Source organism: Lycium ferocissimum, chromosome 12 (assembly GCF_029784015.1).
Source record: "Lycium ferocissimum isolate CSIRO_LF1 chromosome 12, AGI_CSIRO_Lferr_CH_V1, whole genome shotgun sequence".
Classification (NCBI taxonomy): Eukaryota; Viridiplantae; Streptophyta; class Magnoliopsida; order Solanales; family Solanaceae; genus Lycium; species Lycium ferocissimum.
Genome location: NC_081353.1, coordinates 58,094,606 through 58,104,518, shown reverse-complemented (window position 1 = coordinate 58,104,518; position 9,913 = coordinate 58,094,606).

The window sequence follows — 9,913 nt, the reverse complement described above, 5'->3', positions numbered from 1 at the left end:
GTGATATGAGTAGTCCGATGTCTGATGGTTGTTCCAAAATCGTGGATTATGTTATGTGAGAGTCCGATGTCCGATGCATTAGACTTTGCGGGTCCCCCTGGGTTGTGCTACCGGGACGTTGATACTTCCGTTTGGAGTGCATGTGTACACTGCATTGCATTGCATTGCATTGGCATTCTTACATCATTGCATTGCATTGCATTGGCATTCTTACATCATTGCATTGCATTGCATCTTGGCTTATATTGTGGTGATCTAGTGTTTTACTTGCGTTGTGATTTTGGATTGGATATATATTGAGACTTGGCATACTTGGGTTTAGATGCTTCAACCTAGGTGATGACGGATACTTGTTTCTGATTGTGTTTGACTTATACTTGTTGATTTATCTGCCTATCCTACTTTATTGTCTGAATTATGTTAGCTATACTTAGTCGGCCGATGATACCTACCAGTACTGTGGTTTTGTACTGACCTACACTTGCTGCATTCTTTTATGAATACAGAGTTCCAGGTTGGATCTGCTTCCATCTCTCGTGGCTGATAGTCGCCATAAGTACAGCTTTGAGTTTCCAGGGTGACCACGAGACGTTCGCTGCCTTGAAGACTCCTCTTATTATGTCATACTTTTCCCATTTTGAGACATAGACAGATTTGATGTATTATTATATTCTGGACTTGTATATTTTTCATTAGATGCTCTTGTATGGATTAGACCAGACCCTGGGTGTATTTCCTTATTTCCGCACTATTTCTATTATAATATCGTAAGACTTACGTGATTATTCTCTTCCGCTTAAATTGATTTATTTATTTATGTCTTTACTTTCGTTGGGTTGAGGGTTCGCTTACCGAGGTGGGAAAGGTAAGTGCTCGCACGACTTAGTCAAATTGGGTCGTGACACCCATGTGGATTACGATATTACGTTTATCACCTTTTTTTTTGTAATAAATCTTTTAACTTATTTATTATTAATATAAAGTCTAACTAATTCCCCTTCTAATGTAATTTTTATTTAATTAGTAAAGATATTGAAAGCCAAAACTAATTCCTCAATAGATCGAAAACAATAATAGCACCATTGTCTGTTGTAAATTTACTACTCCTATTAGCTATCCATTATCAACTCTCACTAATTCCTTAAAATTGCAGTACCACCTAAACCTTATAAAAATGTTATGGTCTCTGGCATAATTAGTTTTCTTGCAAATAAAAGTATCTCTAAAATCCGAACACCCCCAACATTAATTTATCATGTAATTCAATTTTTGTTCATATAGATGCTAATGCACCCCTTGATGAGCATTGACATTTCTTCCACAAAAAGTTTCAATATCAACAGCCAATGGCTAATCAATACATTTGATCCCATTATCATTTTTTATATATGTGGATATGGTGAAGAATTGGAGATTTTCATATGATATATTCAAAAGTAAATTATACGGTATCCCAAAATATCTGAAAAATGCTAATTTCATACGATATATTCAAAAAGTAAATTATAAATCATCTAGTTTAGTTCGTCTTAATATGTTCTACTAATAAAAGAAAATTAATCGCTGAAAATAAATATAACATATAGCAAGATAAGAAAAGAAACATACTCTTTTAGAAAAATAACTTGCATCAACAGCATAACTGGTAGAATGGACTATGAAAAATCGTGTGCTAATCAATGAAGTAGCAAGAAAAACAGTTATATAAATGATTGTGAAGAAAATGCCTTAAATATGTCAATGGATAATAATAAATTAAGAAAATATATTTCTCTATTGAAACAAAAGAGCTATTAAGTTTACTAATTTCTCAATCTTCTTTTCTTTGGGTAATCCATCTAAATTTCCTCTCAAAACTGGATTAAATAGATAATAACACATAAAATGAACCAAACGACCATAGTATTATGAGCATTAGTTTCGATAAATAATAATATGAAAAAAGTAACAAAAGTTAGCAATTAGAAAGCGCCGAGTTGATTAATTAAATTCTCAATAAGAAAGTGATTTTCTTATTAACATAGTTGAGTGTATTCATTTTCTATCAAAACACAAACGAACAATAAATAATTACATGAAGAAATACTACCTGTTTGTGTGTAGGCCTGGGTATAGTAGGCAACAAAAAAAAAACGATTGTAGTGCGTCCTTTCCAGTAATGCGACTATTACCATCTGCGCATAGAAAAAGAAAACGTTAAAACTGAAGAATCTTTGAAAACTAAAGAATATGAAGACTGCAGTAAATATAAATTCCCGAATAAAACTAACGATTAATAAGAAAAGAGGAGAACATCTAACATTATGTATTACTAAGGGATATATATATATATATAAGAGAGGCTACAAAGGGGTTCATTCCAACTCAAAAATTCAAATAATATAATGTGTATTTAAAAAGACATATAATTCTAAGATATCCTTACCTTATGAGATCAATTCATATTTTTGAACCAAAAATGAGAAGATTTTGTTACCATTCCTTATCCTTGCCTTTTTACCCTTTTCTTACGTTTTGTTTCTCTTTTCTTTCTTTCTATACCTTTACCTTTTACTTTCAACATAAAAGGATATGTTTTTGATACATTTATTTATGTTTCCTACCTGAGAGATTTACTATATTTTATTTAATAATTGCTTGAAAAATTTCGCGTGATGCTTTATCTTTTATTTTTTGTTGAAACGTGGAAATAATTTAAAATTAATGAGGCAATAACTATAGTTTTCAATATTTTTGGTTGAAAAGTGGCGATAATTGTAATTTCCTTATGTGGTAATAAACTTAACTAATGCAGAATTGATGAGAAATCTGCATATCGATAATTTTATATCACTACACCTTTTTTCAAAACATAAAATATTCTAAAGTCCTAAAAGTACTCCCTTTGAGCATGAGATCATGTTTCAAGACCAATAACCCACTAAAATAGGTTAATGTATGTTAATTTTGAACTTTTAATTTTTTTCCCTGGATAATCACTCCTTTCAACATCGGATTTGTTTATTTATAATTTTACATCTTTAATTTATTTTTATATTTATTAGTTCGAAAGAATGGAGCATGTAACAGGTTTGATAATTGATGCAACGTGAAAGTCAAACCACTTTACAACCCCAAAAGTGTAATGACCTGTTTGGTCGTTACTGCTTTTTTGATGCTTTTGACCCTTCCCCAGGCTTGTTTAGTTCATATTTGACCCGAGAGGACTGTTGACACGCTTCCCAAGGTGTTTGGATATGATTTGGGTGACTTTTTGGAAAATTTGGGCTTAAAGCGAAAAAATGGTTGATTTAAAGTTGATTTTTGCGTAAACGGACCTTTATAGGAAATCCGTCGATTCCGAGAGGTCCGGATGGTCATTTAGAACTTGTTGTATATTTTGTATGGTTCCCAATGCACTCGGGTGCATTTTGGGACTTGAGTTGGAAAGTTAGTTTTGAGAGTTAAAAGAGGGTTTAATGAATTCTTCTTCTAGGCTTTGTAATCCTGATTTATTGGTTGGGTTAGCTTCTTTAAGCATTGAATTGATGATCAGAACCCTTTATTTCATAAATTCTTCCTAATTAGTTGCTTAAATTATAGTTTATACCTAAATTTGGGGGTTTTGCCTAGAATTCGAATTTGAGTAAAATGTTGGTTATTCTAGCTTGATATTGATAGGAATTGATCACCTAGAGCTTTAATTTTAGGTTGGACCCTTTAGATTCCTAATTTCACCTTTCTAGTTCATAAACCCCTTCCACAGGTTGGGGATTTAGGTCTTGAATAGAAGTAACGTTTGATCGATGTTCTTCTTGATTCTAATTTCTTAATTCGAATGTGCTTAGACTTTCTTTATCTCAAGGCTCAAAGGATAGGAAAGGCTAATGTGTGATTGTGGAGACCATGATGTTCAGCCTTCCAAGTAGGTTACAGTTTACCCTATGGTGAGACTTCATTTACTGAAGCATATGTTTAGACGATATCATCAGAGAATGCATGTAAGCCTTCAGGCATGAAGTTGGGTTGGATATTATCTTAGGTTGGGCCTTGTTGTGTGATTTGGGGGTTAGCCACCCCATTGTGCTGTGACTTATCTTGTTCTATTGTTGTTAGCTCGATGGCATGTGGAGATAGTAGATACTGGAGACTATTGATATATCTTGATTATGGTATTGTGGTATCTTACTTATTGTTGTTAGAGACGAGGATAGTGATTCTATTATGGCTTATTGAGTAGCCTTTTCATGATATTGTTGGTGTGCCCATGCTTGGTACTTTTGATATTGATTTGATTATTGACGTTGAACTCATACATTGCACGCATTCTCATTCTTCATGATATACTGCTGATACATTGATGATACTTAAGGAAATACTGTTATGAGCTGGGCTCAGTTGGATGAGAGTGACGTGAGGACCGATGTCCGATGTTTATCCCGGAATCGAGGATGAGTGGTAGCGATTGCCGAGGTTTTGTCGGAATCGTAAGGTAGCGATTGCCGAGGTTGTTGCCAAAATCGTGAGGTACATGGACTTCGCGAGTCTCCCATGGATTGTGCTGCCGAGATCATTGGAGTACATATGTACGGTGCATATGCATTGCATTCACACTTCATACATTATTGCATTGCATTGTACTATGGCTTCTATTGTGATATTCTTGTGATGCACTTGTGATATACGGATTCAGATTGAATATATTGAGACTTGGCACATTTTGGTTTAGATGCTATAACATAGGTGATGACGTGTACTTAGTTATTGTCTCGTGATTGACTTATACCTTGTTGATTTACCTGTTTATCTTACTTTATTGCCTTGATATATGCTAGCTAATCTTAGTCGACCTAAGATACCTACCAGTACTTGTTGTTTGTCGACTCGCACTTGCCGCATTCTTTTATGAACGAGTTCCAGTGGGTTCGACCTCTACTCCTCGTGGCGATAGTGGGTTCGAGGATTGCTATTTAGAGTCTTACAGGGGTGAGCATGAGGACGTTCGCTGCCTTGAAGATTCTTCTTTTATTTATGTCTTACTTGATATTCTGAGATATATTGAGACTATTGATGTATTATTATTACTTCCAGACTTGTAGATTCTAGTTAGATGCTCTTGTATGACCAGACCAGATACTGGGATGGTTTTGATATATCTTCGCATTATTTATCTATTATTATGTCAGACTTACGTATTTCTATCTCTTTTGCTCATTTACTTACCTATTCATGTTGTTAAAATTGTTGGGATAAGGGTTCGCTTACCGAGGTGAGAAAGGTGGGTCCCCGGGCGACTTAGAGAAATTGGGTCGTGACAAAAAGGTACATAATTAATCAAATACTAACTTTAAGAAGATACGTATTTTCGAGGAAACTCTAATAATAGAAATTTTTCATTAAATAATTAGCAGTATGCATATTACAATATTTATGTGTATTGACTCATATGGTTGTTACCGTAAATCCCAAAGATTTGCAACTTTGACATCCTGGACTTGTTCGGTTCGTTACGTATTCCTGGTGAACACCTAGCCTAACTGGACCCGTTGTACGAATAGGAATTAAATATCGAATTTCGGGACTTGGACCCAGTCATGCCGCTTCAGCACCAGGCTGACTGCCATAGCGATTATGCCCCAGCAACCCCTTCCCTGCTGAAGCGTAGGTGGGAAGAATTTAATCAGACCACAGAAGCAGTCTTGAGGACACCGAAGCAATGCCGATGAAGCAGTAGGCCGACTGCTAAAGTGCCAGACGACCAGTGATTGACCTATTTAAAACCCCATTTATTGACTTGACCTAGCATTTATTTTCCCAAGTTACAGCTGCCATCTGGAGATATTTTCAGCTCCTTGAGACCAAAATGTTGGGAAGGTAATCTCTTTAAATCCCTCATTTCTTCTCCTTTAATTTCCCGTTTTCTTCTGACACCATTTATGATTATGGCAAAGATTAAATGAAGATTCTTTCTGAAAAAATCTTATGAGACCTTTGGGGAGTTGTAGTAATGATTTTCCTAGAATAATTAGTAACTCTAAGATGTCCTAGAATAATTAGTAACTCTAAGATGGTTTCCTTATTGCAAAAATTAGTTTAATAACTAATTCTAAGCCCAAATCCTTGCTATTTCTCAAATGGGTTAACTTGCTAATTGCTAATAGTGTCTCATGTGAATGATTGAGATAAGTTTGACTTAGGTTAACCTTGTTTTCCATTAAAAGAGGTAAAATAGCAATACTCAAGAATCTAGAATGATTATTTTAGAAATGACGATTTTACCCCTATGACTGATTTCTTCAATCCTTGCTTACTCGGATGTATCCATCGTTCTTAGACCTCTTGGATCTACAAATTCCCTATGAAGATGGAAGATGGAATCCAAGCGGATGTTCGCATACCTGTTCGGCCTGAGGTAGGTTACAGCTTCCTTTCTTGGTAGACTCAAGTTAGACTTATATAATTCGTGTATTAGATGAAACGAAGAATGCATGTATAGGATTTCGAAGTTTGGGATGGAAATCTTAGTTTGGTACTGTTATGCGATTTATGTGTTCGGGCTTGTGGCCTATAGATTCCTAGGTTCATGTGTTGGCATTCCTTTGCGTATTCGTGGATTTTATGTGGCTTGGAAGACTAGTTGTTCGGTACTTGGCTTATTATGTTCTATTGATGAGAAGTTCCCGCATGATGTGCATAAACATGTCCTGTGTTATTCTATATTGAATCATAATTTGATATTGAAATTGATAAACGTGCCAAAAGAACATGAAATGATTCTGGACTGGATGTTTAGTGGTTGATATTATAAGTTAGAAGCATAGTTATCATCTATTGATGTCGTTAGGAAGTAAAGGAATGAGGTGATATTGTTATTGTGATTTTGTCCATGCTGGGCATTGGTGACTAGTGTTAATCTCGTTCATGATATTGTAGTATCTTACTTGTTGTCGTTTGAGACGAGGATAGTGATTCTATTATGGCTTATTGTGTAGCCTTTTTATGATATTGTTGGGGTGCCCATGCGTGGTACTTTTGATATTGATTGGATTATTGACATTGAACTGATACATTGCACGCATTCTCATCCTTCATGATATATTGTTAATACATTGATAATACTTAAGGAAACACTATTATGAGCTGGGCTCAGTTGGATGAGAGTGACGTGAGGACCGATGTCCGATGTTTATCCTAAAACCGAGGATGAGTGGTAGCGATTGCTGAGGTTGTTGCCAGAATCGTGAGGTAGCAATTGCCGAGGTTGTTGCCGGAATCGTGAGGTACATGGACTTCGCGGGTGGCCCATGGGTTGTGCTGCCGAGATGTGATGTTCCATCACCGGAGTACATGTGTACGGTGCATATGTATTGAATCCATATTTTCATACATTATTGCATTGCATTGTACCTTTTTACTTCTTATGATATTCTTGTGATCTAGTTGTGACATACGAATTCAGATTGGATGTATTGAGACTTGACACAGTTGGGCTTAGTTGCTATAACCATAGGCCATGATCTTGAATTACTTTTGTTGATTCTCGTTGGCTCAGTTGTATATTTTGGCTTCCTAAATTTAGGCGAATAATGAATATTAGAATGACGAGATGACTTCGCGATACTAAGAGTGGATTATGTAATGGTAGCTGTTTTGTGATACTTGAGACAATTGTCTATTGTATGCTAGATGAGTTAGAAAGAAGTATAATGCAAGTTAGGCAAACGGATCACTAGGGGAGAGTTGATGAGAATAAGAACCTTTATTGTTGAGACGAGCGGTAGGTAATGTGCACTGTTGACCTAGTTTTACCTACCATGCTTATTTGTGAACTCTATTACTGATATGTTCTTCTAACCCTTGTCGGTCTATGATGCTTACCAGTACTAGTGTTGCACTGATACTACTATTGCTACATCCCTTTTGGGGTGTAGAGTTTTTCAGGAAATTGATTGTTGGAGTTTTTACCGGAAGATGCACAGTGCCTATCTTGAAGGCCTCCATCATTTTCATTTTGAGATGGAGGTTGGGTCTTAGATTTATTGTTGTATTCTGGTTCAATCTTAGCTGCTCTTGTACTAGTCTAGACCAGGTCATGGGAAACTGAGAATGTGTATTTATTAAATAGTTGTAAACACTTCCGCTAATTTATTGCAATGTATCAGTTCGACTTTTGTTTTTCGATTATAACATATCTGGAAGATTATTAAATCTTGTTCGTTACTTGTAAATGATTTGTGCTAGGTTGAGGGTTCGCCTACCGAGTTGAGAATGGTAGGTGCCCGCGCGATTCTAGAATGGGCCGTGACATTATGGAAAAGGTATGTCGGAGTACCTTTTTTACTGCATTAAAAATTCATAGAAAGTTATATATAGTAAATTTCAATTATTCTAATCACTCCCTTTGAATGTGTGATTTTGTTTATTTCTCCAATCAAATTCACCAAAATAGGTAAGTACATTTTAGCTTTAAATAATGTCAATTAATTTCTTTTCAAAATTAAGACAAATAGAATTTGTTGCTTAGTGGCTTGTTCATATTACGTCACTTGACTTAATATTAAGCTAAACTACCCTCCTTTTATTATAATATAGATATATTGATGAATGTAAAAAGAAAAATATAAAGTTTAGGAACTCCTTAGGGGGAAAGTATACAAGAGATAATATACTTAATATTCAAGGACTCAAAGTCACTCATCACCTCCCTCAGGCGTAAGATCAATAAAATCCTCATTTTACTCCAACATTTATGCAAAATTCCTACAATTCTTCCTTTTTCTTTTTATAAAATTTTCTTACCATCTAAATACATCCATAATCATCCTATTAATTCATCACATATAGTAAAATGTTGAGTTTAAAAAAAAAAAAAAAAAAGGAGGAGCGTTAATTAAAAAATAGGAAAGTGTCTCCATGAAATCTTAAATACCCTCTTCCGCTATCCTATCAAACTCATTTCTAGCTTCCTCGCAGCTTTTATTTCATCCTCATATTCATCAAATAACGTTGACGCAGCAAGGTGCGAAGGCAGGTTTCCAGAAACCAATGGTGAATCCTTTGCACGGGATCCTTTGAAGTGGAAAAGGATCTAGCGCAGTCATATTTCTAAGCTTAAATTTTGTGCAATTATATTTACGTTATCAATGGCGAGTAATGGAATTTAATGTTAAAGATAACGTGGGTATAGAAAAAGAAGTAATGAGTTGCTCTTCTTTACCTTCAAGTTTTATCCAAATTTCTTTAGCAAGGTTAACACTAAATGTTGTTTTCATAGTTGCATAATTCTGATATCTTTTTATCCCTTGAAAGATAAAAAAAAGTACACATACACACACGTACTAGTTTTTGGGCACATGCACTACACGTGTATGTCGAGTCATGTAATACATAATTTACTAAAGTAATATCAACATTATTGAAACAAAGTTTTGATTAAATAATTGTACATAAAAGAATTATAATTTGAATGTGATATGATCAATGCCGAACAAATATTATCAAAGGATTTTTGTAACGACCACGTTTAGGCCGTTATTGTCGTTTCTATTCTTTGATCCTTTTTCTAGCTTTATTAGCTCATATTTGACTCCGCATTGACCGTTGGCTTCCGAGGTCATGGCTGATTTGGGTAAGTTTTGGGAAATTTGGCTTAAATGCGAAAAATTGTTGACTCAAGTTGACTTTTGGGTTAACGGACCTTTTTCGGGAATTTCTCGATTCTGAGAGCTCCGGATGGTCGGTTAGAACTGTTGACACCTAATTTTGACCTCTCGAGATCTATTTTAAGTGCTCGGAGTCCTTGGACAATAAATAAAAAAGGCTGTGCACCCCTGGGGGTCTAGGTATTTTTATAAAATTATTTGGGACAACATGTCACCCTTTTGAGTTGATAAACAAATATTTGAAGTATTTTAATTTTGTGTAGATTTAATTT